Genomic DNA, 15,656 nt, shown 5'->3' on the forward strand with positions numbered 1-15,656 from the left:
TTGACAACGCGTTATGTTGTTAACATAGGTTAGCAGCGATGCGTTAATGTTTAAAGTAGGGGTTCCACGATGCATTAGCTGATAAAGCATCACTGCTACCCTATGTTAACAACATTAACGTATCTCGTCGCCGGCGACATGTTAGCAAACATCGACGATGTGTTAACATAACATAGGGGACGATGTGTTTATGTTGCTAACATAGGATAGTAGCGATGCATTATCAACTAACGCATCGCTGCTACCCTACGTTAGCAACATAACGCATCGCCGCTACCCTACGTTAGCAATATAACGCATCGTCAACACAGATTCCGGCCACGTGTCGTTATCCTATTTGTTTCAGTAACGCATCGTCGGTGTTCGCTATCATGTCGTCGGCGACGAGATACCAAAGGGGCAAAGCTGGAAACTTGAATTGGTGGGGATAATTTTAAAAACACATTCTCTAAATGGGCTATTATGGGAATTTTCCCAAATATAAATCAACCTAATCTAATTTCAATGATAAGTTTGTTTTACCCAAATGTTTTTTGGGCCAAGATATTGGATTCAATTTCGGATTTTGTGGTTCATTTCGGTTATTATGACTAGGTTCGGTTCGGTTTGGTTTCGGTTGTTATGAACTCTATAAAATTTAATCATAGTAATTTGGCCCATTTGGTTTCGGTTATTATGGGCCATTTCATTTTTGGGGTTTAACAACATTTTTATTTTTGAATGTTATAATAATTTATAGATAGTATTGCTGAAAAAGGAACATCACAAAATATAGATTCTTATTTTTATTCTGACTTTTTTTATTGAATATATGGATTCTGATTTTTATTTTTTTTATTGAATATAATAGATTAGGTTGAAATTCGATAAATTAAGCAAAATATAAATCAACCTAATCTAATTTCAAAGATAATTTTGTTTTTTGGCCCAAGATATTGCTATTGCTGAAACTGAGGAAGGATTCTTAACATTGGTTACTGACACTGCTGGGGTGGAACCGTTAATTACCATCACAAAACCATACTTGAAAGTGTAACTATTATTACGTACCTTTATGATCTGTACCCAAATGTTACATACCATCACAAAATCATACTTTATGATCTGAAATAGAAACATAAATTGGTCAAATTTCAAGTTTGGGGTAAAATTAGGGTTTCAGATTGAAACAAAGATTTGAGTTACCTTAAGCATTGGCGTGTGATGGTGGATGAGGAGAAATCGAACCGTGCAAAGAATTATGCTTATGGATGATAAGGAAGAAATCATTGGAAGATTTATTGGTGGAGAAGAGACAGGGAAGAAAGAAAAGAGAAGAAATGAGAGGAATGGTGGATCTGTGAAACAAAATTAGGTTTTGGAATATTGAATGGGAGGCGTGGCCACATAAAAATTGAACAGATAGTAAATGCAATGTGGAGTGAACACGATAGCATTTGGAATATTAGGGTGACACGTGTCCAAACCATTTTGCTTTATTATGTGTTGAGATTGAGATTATTTGTCTTTATTATGGAGTTTACCTGTTAGAAATCCTAAATCGTGAAACCAAATCAGAACCAAACCGTTAGTGACGCTTGGTTTGGTTCGGTTTTAAATTCTAACAGTTCGGTTTTCTTTGATTAAAAACTGTAGGTAACGGTTTGAACCAAAAACCGTCAAAACCGGATCGTGAACACTCCTACTTTAGCCGATAAACACGATATATTTAAATCAAATCGCACTATGTTATTCACCATTCATCATTTGTATAAAATAATTTGCTTAGGGTACAAGCTTCTTATGCATAACTTCGTTGTTGACTTTATCTTCTTACTCACAAATATATATATTTAGACAGAATAGCAAAATTCGTCCTTTACGTTTGGATGCTTTTTCAGTGGATGTCCTTTAGTAAAAAAATGTCATAAAACATCCTTTGTGTTTAAATTTTATAACGGTTTACGTCCTTTGGTCCAACTGTCATTAGATTTTACAATTAAAGCCAGCCACTTGAAAGACACATGCGGGTATTTTGGACCTATACCCTTCTAGGGACTATTTTTGTAATTAAGTAAAATCCATCACCCTAATTGGTGGTGGTTATGGATATTAGAGACGGAATGAAGATGGGGTGGTTGATGACTATGAATCGATGGCAGAAGAAAGAAAAAGAATGAGTTTTTTTTTTTTTTAAATTAGTTTTAATTATTTAATAAATTTGTAAAATTACAAAATTACCTCAATTTGTCTTCCATATTACCATATTTAACAGAAAAAATTAACTGAGTTATGGGAAAGGATATAACGTGATAGGATTTTGAAACAGAAAATATGTATTTGACACTTTTTTTACTAAAGGACATTCACTGAAAAATCATCAAAATGTAAATTACGAGTTTTTCTGTCATATATTTATTGAAAATCAAAGTATGTGGCTCTCATTACTAACATTGTTCATCTTTCTAAGTTGTCTTAAACACAGAACAAACACATATATGCATAACTTATATAAACATATAATTACTTTTCAGCTGCATATCTCCTACAATTTTAATGCGCTAATCATGGGAAGCGAAGTACGCTCCGAATATGTCTATTAATTTTGTTGGCATTATGGCTTTTTATAATCTGTAATTTGAGTGCGTTAAATGTCTTGTAAAAAGTGGTGTACACCACCATTGGACGTAGGGATGAGCTCAGTATCGTACCGGTACCGACCGATATAGGTACCAAAATACCAATCCCAAAAATCACAAATACTTGGTACCAGTACTGGTATCGAAATATTCGGTTCGGTACGCATGTTTCACAATGTCAAACGGTCAAACAAATGGTGGAATTTCCGGATAGTTGGAATTTAACGGAGGGTAAAAAAAAGAATGGTCAATGCAGGCATGGTAACCGCATATCGGCTTATTTGTAGATCAAGAAACGGGATAACCTTCAACAATGAAAACATCTCCATGGTAGGAAATTTAAAATCAACTTCTTATCTTTGGGTCAAGTATAGAGCGGGTCTCAAAGCTTTGGATTGGAACAAATGACGGAGTTTTAATTTCGAGTAATTGTTATATGCTTTGTTGGCACAACAGAGTGCAAAACAGATCAATAACCGAATAATTTGATAAACTTGCACTTAAATTGATAAATCTTGTTCATACATGCATTAGACTTTCTAATCGTTGTATACATTTTGTGGTGGGTTTTATAATCCTAGAACTGGCACCACAAAATCAATGCAACGATTTAGCATTTAACTTTGGTAAATTTCTTATACTTAGGGCAAGAGGGCACCATTGGGTACCATACCCGATTGTTGAACGTTGTCGTCGCCTTATAGTCCATTTCAGGTACCCAAAATCGTGGACTACCAGATGGAGAGCGAGAGAGAGTGTGTGTATGTGGAGAGAGAGGGGAGAGATAGAATTAGGGTAGTTGTGATAAATATTACCTATTGTTTAAATGGTTTTATAGTAGTATTGGTGTAAATGACATGATATTATGAAATTGGTGGGTATTAGGATACCTTGGGTTACCACCTCTAAACTGGGGGTGGAAATGTGACCCATTAGGGGGGCTGTTTGTTTCAAGTCTGAATGGAACCATTAAGAGGTCCATGTCTGATTCGGTCAGATTCAGAGCGTTTGGTTCACTTAAACACCACCTCTGGATGGTTCAGCATAGCTCTGAATGGTTCAGCTTCTTCTTATATCTGAATGGTTCAGCAGACACAAATGCCCTTCACCCTTCCCTGATATTCACGTTCTTAAAAAACATCCCCCCCCCCCCCTCCCCGTAACGATCTTCACCATTGTTTCAACTCCCCACCATCACCACCACTGAACATCCACCACCGCAGCAACGATTTAATCCACTACAGCCTCAATCAATAGCAGGTATGATCTTGATTTCTCTCACAATTACTCTAATTTCATTTTTTGCTTCAAGTAAAATGTATGATTGAAGGATGTATCTATATATGTTAAACATACGACAACAACAATATGAATTGAGTCTCGAAAATATGCTTAATTTTCCAGATCAAATTGGTTTTAGGCTACATGAACATAACCCTAATTTTTTAGATCAGTAATTGAGTTTCATGTAGGTATACGCGAATCACGTTGGCAATTAAGCGCAATTGAAGACAATTCTAGAATCTCAAACGAATCATAAAACCATAGAATTTCCATTTTCAAGTTTTGCCTAATTTGTGTTCAATTTCAAGTTTTGCATACTGCCAATTATTTTCGGTAACGAGTTTGTACGAGTTTGGTTTCGGGTCTTTGATATGGTTCAAGTAAAGCTAAATTCCCAAATGATACATGCAAGTTTGTTAATGAGCATATGACCCAAATGAGTTTCAATCAGTTATGGGCAACATATAAGTTTTTTTTATCTAAAAAGGCACAACTTTTTAAAAAAAACATACAGGTTTGGTATGAGCATTTGACCCAAATGAGTTTCAATTAGTTATAGTCTACATATAAGTCTTTCGTTTTAAATGTGTTGAGATTTTAGAAATCAAGAGAACACAGCTGCAAAACATCAAACAAGAAAGGGGTGGTTATTTTGATATCGAAATCGTTTTATATTGGGATCGGTTATTTTGTTGAGATTTTATAATTCTTTAGAAGTTATGTTTGGATGTTTTGCATCACATGTAATTTGGAGACATCAAAGGGATGGGTTTTGTTTCGATTTTTGTTGTCAACCAAAAAACTAAAAAAGTGAACCGAACCCAATAAAAAATTGACGGATTGGTTTTGTATTGGGATCGGTTATTTCGGTTTGGGTTTCTTCATTTTTTGGTTCATAGCGAAATTGAAATCATTTTTTTCTATTAGGTTCGGTTATTTCATTTTGGTTTTTTCAAAGTTAAGTTGATATCAAATCCGCACTTAATGGTTCAGTCTCTTAGTCATTCGGATTGATAAAGGTTTAATTAAAATGTATAATAAGTTAAAATATATTAAACTAAAATGGTTAAGCACTTAATAGTTCAGTCTCTTAGTCATTCGGATTGATAAAGGTTTAATTAAAATGTATAATAAGTTAAAAATATATTAAACTAAAAGAAAAAAAATGTTAAACTGAGTGAAAATGAAAATGGTTTGAGATATCAAAAACCTCTTAGAAAAAATTCAAAATAAATAAATAAATAAAAATTTATAACTCAAATTATAAGTAAAAAAAAGTAAAAAAAAAAGTTTTCTACGTTGTTCTTAGTTAAAAAAATGTTATCCCATTTTGGCTCATTCCAACATTTTCCTAGTTTGACTCATTATATATTTTATATAAACCCATATCAATTAAATCATAATTCGTCACATTTGTCACCTCTACCTTAGAGCATTTTGAGCAGGTCCTCCATGTTATTGTGAGTGAACTCTATATATTGTAAAGAGTAATTGTAAGTGGTTGTGAGTGCAAGATGTAGAAAAACTTTTGTTGATGTGTAAATTTGGAGAACACTTTTCACCATTTGTAATTTTTTAATGTTTATTGAAAGTGGTTGTAAGTTGAAAAGAAGGAAAATGTAATGATCGATAAGAGTATAAAAATATTATTTAACTAAAAAGAAGAGAGAAAATATAGTGTTTTTTGTGTAATTATAGAGTTACTGATATATGGATGCTGAGAATGCTCTCGGTATAGTTTAAGAGCGTTCCCATATGAAAATTTGGATATCCAAGCGGATTCATATTCGATTGATTTGAACTCCAATAACGATAATGACATTGCACCACCTAGCTAGTACTTCCCGATAATGACATTACAGCACCTGGCTAGTACGCTTTTGTAATTTTTTTCTAAAATAAGTCATCTTTCGTACTACACAAAACAATTTCCATGTTTAAAGATGTTCTACGTTTAAGTTATCACATGGCTGATACAACATCACTGAACACTTCAGCACCCCATGTGACATTCCATGATTGAGTTACAACACACATGTGTTTTGTGTGTATACTCTATTTTTTTAACACACATCACATATGGGATAAGGCACTTATATATATAGAGTTGATAAAATTCACCATGCATTCACAAAATATATACACACCACACTTGTCATCGTCACTGAAAATTAACACAAATTCCTAGCTAGCTAATTAAATTGCATATACGTACCATTGATCGAGCCATGGAGGCCGAGACGTTGAAAACACTTCCACGGCACACTTGTAACTGATTGAAAGGCCAGCCCCCCCTATACAAGTATCAAAACCTTTGGACCTTTCCACATTTACTTGAAGCAATAGCATCGGCTCAACAAAGCTTCAAGGCTCGCCCAAGTGATGTGTTTTTGTGCAGTTTTCCCAAAAGTGGCACAACATGGCTAAAGGCCTTGGTCTTTGCCATCTCTACTAGAGACAAGTTTGAAACATCCAATAGTCCTCTGCTCACAAACTTGCCTCATAATTGTCTTCTTTTCCTTGAGAAACAACTTGAACAAATTGTGGCAAACCAAAAGAACAACTTGAACACCATGCATGTGGCCACACACCTTCCTTACAATTGCCTCCCAAAATCAATCCTAGCTTCAAACTGCAAGATGGTATACATATATCGTAATGTAAAAGATGTCATAGTCTCTTATTACCATTTCGCAAGAGAAATAGCAAAACTGTCTATTGAAGATGCCCCATTTGAGGAGGCATTTGACGACTTTTGTCAAGGTATTACATTGGCTGGGTCATATTGGGATCATATCTTAGGATATTGGAAAGCAAGCTTGGAGAGGCCTGGGACAATTCTTTTGTTGAAATATGAAGATATGAAGAAAGAGCCAACAACCAATGTCAAGAGGCTTGCTGACTTCATTGGGTGTCCATTTACAATCGAAGAAGAGAAAGCGGGTGTCATAGAAAACATTATAAAGTTGTGTAGTTTTGAGAACTTGAGCAACTTACAAGTAAACCAAAGTTGTTGTTCAAATGGAGTTCTTGCGATTGAAAATCGACTATACTTTAGGAAGGCTAAGGACGGAGATTGGAAGAACTATTTCACGGATGAGATGATCGAAAAGATTGATAAATGAAGAAGCGTGGATCGACTTACCTTGTATACGATCTACGTTCCTCGGGTATGAGTGTGCTATATCACCGATGGTTTTCCGAGATACGAGTTCTTCCACCTACAAAACGAACAGCACCGTGAGCTTACCCCTCAGAAAGGGACAGAGGGGTCCTCTTTGGGGTAACCCTCCGGTGTGAGAATAAGATATTGCAGGAGAAGATAAGAATGTGAAAATGAGAAAAGGATTCAGAATATATTTCTTTCCCTCTTTCCCAACTGTGGAGGTGGTGTGGTATTTATAGTATTAGGGTTTCCAATGATTGGGCTCAGACCCAATTAGGGCCTTTTTGGCCTCCTCCTATTGCTTCCCGCCACGTGTACTTAGGACACCTGGTGCTTTTTCATTGATTATTCTCTTACCAAGGTATTTTACCTGACACATGTGCCATCACGTGGTGGCACATGGGTTTTGCTAAGTTGTCCACCCTTCATTGGCAGCTGTCAACATCAGCACATTCTTTATTCTTTAAAAGATACCTTCTGGAAGGTTGTCTGATGAGTACAATCATGGTTGTCCTTATCCTGATTTGGATTAGACTATTGTCTTATTTGTTATGTTGTCCTTTATGCGCCTATCCCGGGGATGCGCAAGGTCTTTACTTTATTCTCACGCGCAGATGTTTCATGCGCAGATGTGATATGCGTGAGCATATGATATGCGCCACGCGCAGATGTGATATGCGTGAGCATATGTGATGCGTGAGCATATGTGATGCGTGAGCATATGTGATATGCGCCACGCGCATAGGTTTTGGCTTTGTGTCTTCGTGACATCCTGATTTCAAGCCTCTTGTCTACATCTTGTGGGTTGACCCGCCCCGCTCGATGTTAAGGCGGGTGCATACCCCTTCAAGCCCCCTAGTCTAATGTGTGTCTTGTCTCGCGCGAGCGAGGTAAGATAGATATTAGACTTAATAGTTTGCTCTTTTAACAGGGTTTGTCTTTTCTTTTTCATTTCTCATATGTGCGTTGCGCGAAATTCTATCCCTTTGGTTAAAACGAATCGTCAATGCACGTGGTTGGTTGATGCTGACATGCATCAGAGATGGAGACGTTATGTGTCAGACCTTTCGCGTGCTCGAGGTGCTACAGTTGCCTTTCACGTCTCCTCATACAGTGTCAGGGACACGTGTCGCGCTTATGTTGGCCTACGCCTGCGCGTGGGGGCGCGTGAGCGTAGATCTGATTATTACTTGTTTCTCTTTCTCTCCCCTGGGCCTATAAAACCAAACCTTTTGAACGGTTTTTTCTTCATTTCCATTGTCATTTTCAGAGCTTTTGCTTCTTCAATTTACATTCCGATTAAGAGCCTTTATCTTTGCTTCCAGATTTCCGTGCTTAAAGTAACCATATTGTTCGATTCGCAATTGTATGTCTGATAACCCAGACACCACAATTTCCCCTAGTAAAGGCCGTGTAAAATCAGTGGTTATGTCTACTTTGAAGAAGACCGGCAAGGGTAAACGGGTTGCCGAGGCCTCGTGGGAGGAGGGAGGGAAGAACAAGGCGGTGAAGAGATGGGATGAGATTCCCTGCAAGTTGAAACAATCTGACTTTGATAATCTCGTCGCCTCTCAGGGTTTTCTCCCTGAGTATGGCTGTCTGCTCCCGGTGACCGGGCAAACGGCGGCGGATCCTCCCGCCGGCTATATCTCTTTATACTCTCATTTTTTCACCCACTGTAATCTTCGTCTTCCAATGACGAGGTTTATAGGTGCGCTCCTCCAGTTTTACGGGATTCATATATCTCAGGTTCATCCCTGTGGACTAGTGCGCATGACTCATTTTGAGTTCATGTGCAAAGCTCAGCGCGAGGAGCCCACCCCTCGGCGCTTTCAATATTTTTATAAGCCGAAAATCCAAGATTCTTGGTTCTCATTCACACCGCGCAGTCAGAAGGTTAAGTGCTGCACTGTTTCCTTCAAAAGCCTTCATGACTGGACTGAAAAATTCTTTTATATCAAGGCTGGTGTGATTCCCATCCGCATGACTACGCGCGCGATTACTTCCGCGCCCGCGGATGATGACGTTCTTAAGAATCCATCTGGCGCGTGGGTTAAGAAGTTATCTGCTGAACCATCCCCCGCCAGGAAAATTTGCGAGGAAGCGTTGGTGGGGGTTGGCATGAGCAAGAGGTGGATTGACAGCGGGACTGAGCCTGTCATCCATGTTGATGGCTCAAGTGGGTTGTTTGTTCATTGCATTAATTTTGCGCGAGTATAATTCGTTTTGCTGATATCACTTGTCTTGTTTTATGCAGAAAGCAAGGAATACATCCACGCCGCCTATGACGAGCATACGGAAGGTGGCTCTGTCGCGCTGCGCGCTGGGGAAGTTGCTTTCCCTGATCGCTTCGATGATATGTTCATCCCTGTCGATTTAGAATTTTGTTTTTACAGCGATGCGCCTGGTAAGCCTTTGTATTTGTGCTTAGAGTACCAAATTTGGAGTACCAAATTTGGTTTTAACATTTCTGTTGCGCGTATTATAGATGCGCTCGCTAATTATGAGTTGGAGCTTGTGGAAGAGGAAGTGGAGGAGGAAGAAGCTGAAGCGCAAAAACTCAAACGCAAGGCTAAAGGCAAAACTGGCGCAGGGGCCAGTAAAAAACAGAAAAAAGATGATGCCTCTGTTGCCTAGAATCTTCCTTCTACTCAGGCGAAGGGACTTGAGAAAACCAAGGGTTTTACTTCCAAGTTTTCCTCGTCTTCTTTGCCTCAAGGTGTGGGCAGTCCTCCCGCCCACACGAGGTATAGTGCCGCCACCTCGTCTCTGCGCGCGGCGGACAAGGGAAGCGGTGTTGTGCCTGCTGTTTCGTCTTCTCCAACAGGTATACTTTGTTTATTTTTTGTGGTTTTATGAGCGTGATTCTGATAGTCATTAATGAAGCTTTGTTCACTCAAATGTTTGTAGAGCCGGCATAGTTGGTGGCTCAACCTCAGGCGCAGCAAGGTGCCGAGGCTACGCCGAAGATTGTTTTGAAGTCCCCTGTTTTACCCTCGAAAAGGGGGAAAATGGACTTCATGGCGATGTTTAATTCGCGGACTGCGGTGCGCCAAGGTATTTATTGTGCTTTGATTGTCTGATTTTTTCTTTTAGTTCAAGTCATGAATCATTTCTCCTTGTTGGTTTTTTAATAGGAATTATAGCTGGCACACAAGCTGCTGGTGGCACTGCTAGCGGTGGCGCAGTTAGTTCTGCTCCTGCTCCAACAAGTACTGAATCTCCTCTCATTGGGATCACTAAGGAGCAGGAGACTATTTTACGCGCTGATCTAACAGCGTCAAGACCTCCCTCACCTCCTTCTGCGCACAGCCCTCCTCGTGAGACTATTTTTGATTTTTCCAAGTCGCAGGAGAAGAGACCTATTATAGAGGATGATGAGGAGGTTAATTTTGAAGATTCTGATGGTGGCCGCGTAAGCCCTATAGCGCCACGAGATTTCGTGGCGCAGCCTTTTTCTCATGGGGCGGGCAGGAGCTCACCAGCTGGCGCTAACCTTTCTGCCGGTTCTCCGCAGGTATAAGTTTATTTTGCTCCGCTGTGCAGACTTCCAAATTAGTGTTTAGATAACTAAAACCTTTCTTTGCGTTGCTTTGTGTTTGTAGAGAGCCGATCACATATACCGCCCGAGCTGGAATATCGCTGAAGAGAGCTCGTTCCAATCCATGGGTGTATGTGAAGACTTTTGGGCTCACTCTGTTCCTCCAGCTGAAAGGAGGTTTCAAGAGAACCGCGCTCGCGTGGACTTGCTTAATGACCACCTTTTTGCTGGGTCTGCGTTCTTTGCTGCCTCCCAAGAGCTTCGCAATGATTATATAAAGGTACGTGATGCCCTTGCGGAGGCCAAGCAAAAGGCTAAGATTTCTGCTTGGAATCTTTCTGATGCCCGAGAGAGGGCTGAGAAACTCAAAGCAGAACTTAGCGAGAACCGGGCAAGTGCCAACGCTGCTTTTGTGAAGCGCGGGCTTGAGCTGCAAGCTGCGCGGGAGAAGCTGCAAGCGGCAGAGGCAGACGCGGCCAAGTACGCGCGTCGAGCGCGTGACCTGGAGTTGGAAGCATAGGCGCGTGACCAAACTATTGCGCAGGTTAATACTGACAAATCTTTATTGGAGAGTGAGGTTGCGCGCCTGAAGAAAGAGCTCGATGCTGCGCGAGCGGAAAAGAATGAAGCCTTGGCGGCAGTGTAAGGCCCCGTTACCGGTAACCCTACTTTCGTGTTGGATTTACTCATAAACACAGTTCTAAATATCAGAGTTAATTAAAAACTTTACGCGGAATATAAAACTTTCATAAAACATTACATATCAATTCATAATCATGTCTTTAAACATTCCCCTTGTCTTTCAAAATCAAAACGTAACTTATAAAACATATCGGATCTTCGGATGCCAGGCTTTAGTCTTCTGCCATGTGTCCTCCACTCAAGCCAGCTGTCTCATCCTACTCACCTGCATGCATACTAAAAGTCAGCTACGCTGAGTGAGTTCTAGTTAATCATACACTACCATACAATATCTTGTTACATACATACGTACTTAACCTCATAACTTTCTTTCATACACACATAAGTACTCATACCTTCATTCTTACTTACATACTTTCTTTACATTCATAATCATACGTTTTAAAGAGCCTTTCGCCCTATAACCTCACAGATATTATAAGGGTCTGGTCCCTAACATCACAGATATTATAAGGGTCTGGTCCCTAACATCACAGATATTATAAGGGTCTGGTCCCTAACATCACAGATATTATAAGGGTCTGGTCCCTATCATCACAGATATTATAAGGGTCTGGTCCCTATCATCACAGATATTATGAGGGTCTGGTCCCTAACATCACAGATATTATTAGGGTCTGGTCCCATGTTTTCGAATATTAGTAGGGTTCGATTCCCTCTTCGTTACCATACAACCATACATCATACTTCGAGTATTATTAGGGCTCGGTACCCTTTTCGTAACCATACAACCGTCCTTTCCTTCTTTTATTAACATTATCACATTCATACACATAAGCATACATATCATATCTACATTCCTGCTAGCGTACAACTTGGCAGTACGTGCAATATCCGAAGATCGTTCACGCACCATCAAGCAATCATTCGTGCATAACATACCTACCTTATACATAACTTTACAACCTGACAGTACGTGCAATATCCGAAGATCGTTCACGCACCATCAAGCAATCATTCGTACTTACATATTATTCACATAAGGCATACACTTATCTCTTAGGATAAGCGTATTAACAAACATATTGAGTATGCACACAGCCCCGAAAACATAACACATAAGTGGGGCTAGAAACTCACCTGGATCCTGTTACGCTCGCCGTTGATTGTAATTCCTTTCTTTAACTGGGCTCGGCTAACTGTATAATATTTACACATATCAATTACTACTACTACTATTACCACTACTCATTTTCGATAACCGCCTTAACACATTTTCCATTAGGTTTTTAATTTATTTCATAAACGAACTTCACTTCAGGCGAATCTTGGAAACAACTTGGTTCTGGCTTGATTCGATCGAATAGGGACATATTCGATCGAATCTGAGACACACTCGATCGAACTAGACACACACTCGATCGAACCAGTTGGGAAAACTCGTTCGGTCGGACATGGCACTTGTTCGATCTACACATTCGATCGAATGGACTGATTCGATCGACTGATTCGATCGAATGAGTCTGATTCGACTCCTTCAAGCTGGGCGACGGAGAAAACTACGGGTTTTCCAGATTTTCCAGATTTTTGACCCAAAATCGAAGTTTTTGACATGGAAATGCTCGGGATTGAAAGGGCTATCGATTCCTAGTACTTTTAAACACAAAAGCTTGCATTTTGACACCAAAACAAGGCGGTTTTTGACCCGAAAACTCAAGTTACGTTTTTGCTCGATTTGAGGCCGAAATGGTTATGAAAACGGATGATTTTCGAGAGGGACTTACCAAAAACGACTAGGAACAAGATTGTGAACTCGGATTTGTGATTTGAGAACTTTCTCTCTCTAGTTTCTCTCTCTAGAATTGAGAGTGTTTGGGTGTGGGAGTGAAAGGGAGTTAGTGAAATGGTATTTTGGGCTCGGGATGGGTATTTATATCTCTCGAGCCCACGGACCCAAGGCCCATTCTCATTTAACCCATCTTACGTAATCTAAGCCCATGACCCGTTCCTTTCTCGACATTAAATAACTAAAACGTGAAATTACTAAACATAACTTTCTTTTATTTATCATATAAAAATTTTAGGATGTTACAAGTCTTCCTCCCTTAAAGAGGTTTCGTCCCCGAAACCTAACTATTACATAAACAAACTAGGGTAAAACTTGCGCATCTCATCCTCGACTTCCCAAGTAGCATCTGATCCCTTGCGGTGTTTCCATATCACTTTGACCAAGGGTATAATCTTGTGACGAAGCTGCTTCTCCTTGCGATCAACGATCTTTATCGGTTGCTCGATGTAGTTCAATTGTTCATCAACCTCGATGTCCATTAAGGGCACGTGAGACGTGTCATCAGCTAGACACTTCCTCAGATGAGAAACATGGAAGGTTGAATGAATTCCTTCTAACTCATCGGGTAAATCCAGTTTGTAAGCTACTTCACCCACACGTTTTACAATCTTGAACGGTCCAATGTACCTCGGACTCAACTTTCCTCTTTTCCTAAAACGGATAATCCCCTTCCAAGGCGAGACCTTAAGCATCACATAGTCGCCAACGTTAAACTCAATTGGTCGTCGCCGCTTATCCGCATAAGACTTTTGTCTGTCTTGAGCGGCTTTCATTCTTGCTTTGATCTGATCGAACTTTGAAGACGTTTCTTGAACCACTTCTATACTTCCCATTTCCTTCTGACCAATCTCACCCCAACACACCGGGGTTCTACATCGTCTACCGTACAGCATCTCAAACGGTGGCATACCAATACTCGAATGGTAACTGTTGTTATAGGAGAACTCTGCCAGATGCAGATGATCATCCCAACTTCCACCAAAATCTAAAACGCAAGCACGTAGCATATCCTCAAGGGTTTGGATCGTCCTTTCAGACTGTCCATCGGTTTGAGGATGATACGCCGTACTGATGTTCAACCTCGTCCCCATAGCTTCATGAAATTTCTTCCAGAACCTCGAAGTAAACCGTGTATCCCTATCAGACACGATCGATAACGGTACTCCATGCTTGGTTACAATTTCTTTAATGAACAAGCTTGCTAACGTTTCTGACGAGATGGCCTCTCGTATGGGCAGAAAGTGAGCACTCTTGGTCAAACGGTCCACAATCACCCAGATGGTATCATGTTGCTTAGCTGTACGAGGTAGCTTAGTTATGAAATCCATGGTGATGTGTTCCCATTTCCACTCAGGTATCTCTAGCGGTTGCATCTTCCCACAAGGCTTTTGGTGTTCGGCTTTGACTTGTAAGCAAGTTAAGCACTTACCAACATAATCCACTACATCGCTCTTCAATCCTGGCCACCAGTAATCTCTTTTCAAGTCTTGGTACATCTTTGTAGCTCCTGGATGGATTGAGTACCTTGACTTATGAGCTTCATCTAAGATTCGACTTCTAAGATCACCATGGCGTGGGATCCACATACGGTCGAACCTAGTTTTAACTCCATGAGTGTTTTCCACCAACTCATCTTGCTGGCCATAAATCCTTTCTTTCTTTACTAACCCTTCATCTACTAACACCTCCGACTGCACTTTGATGATTTCTTCAAAAAGACTTGAGTTCACAATCAGCTTGTATGACTTCACTGTTGCAAGGACTTCCTCATTCTTACGACTTAGCGCATCAGCAACCACGTTAGCTTTACCGGGGTAATACTTAATCTCACAGTCGTAATCCTTTATCAATTCTAACCATCTTCTCTGCCTCATGTTCAATTCTTTCTGCTCGAAGAAGTACTTTAAACTCTTATGATCGGTATAGATAGTACACTTAGTGCCGTACAGATAGTGCCTCCATATCTTAAGAGCATGCACTACAGCTGCTAACTCCAAATCATGCGTCGGATAAGTACTTTCATGGACCTTCAACTGTCTGGACGCGTAAGCTATCACCTTCCCTCGTTGCATCAACACGCAACCTAATCCTTGATGCGAAGCATCAGCACAAACAACGAAATCCTCGTCACCATCGGGTAGAGTAAGGATTGGAGCTTGCGTGAGTCTCTTCTTCAATTCTTCAAAGGCTTCTTCTTGAAATTTTCCCCAGCTGAATACTATCGACCTTCGGGTCATACCGGTCAGCGGTGCGGCTATCTTGGAGAAACCTTCGATGAATCTCCTGTAGTAGCCGGCTAACCCTAGGAAACTTCGTATATCAGTCGGATTTTGCGGAGTCTTCCAATTCGTTATCGCTTCAATCTTAGCTGGGTCCACGGTAATCCCTTCAGGATTAATCACGTGACCTAAAAATTGCACTTCTCTTAGCCAGAACGCGCACTTCGAAAACTTGGCGTACAACTTCTCTTTCTTCAGTGTCTCCAATACCTCTCTCAGATGCTCAGCATGGTCAGACTCGTTCTTTGAATAAATCAATATATCGTCAATGAAGACG

General features: G+C 40.1%; 1 pseudogene; it reads left to right on the plus strand.

Moving 5' to 3' along the window:
* Positions 1–5,895: 5,895 nt before the first annotated feature.
* LOC143547668 (flavonol 4'-sulfotransferase pseudogene) lies at positions 5,896–7,027 on the plus strand (annotated as a pseudogene).
* Positions 7,028–15,656: the final 8,629 nt, after the last annotated feature.

Source organism: Bidens hawaiensis, unplaced genomic scaffold (genome assembly GCF_021521415.1).
Source record: "Bidens hawaiensis isolate Kalapana, Puna unplaced genomic scaffold, B.hawaiensis_p1.1 tig00014775_1, whole genome shotgun sequence".
Lineage (NCBI taxonomy): Eukaryota > Viridiplantae > Streptophyta > Magnoliopsida > Asterales > Asteraceae > Bidens > Bidens hawaiensis.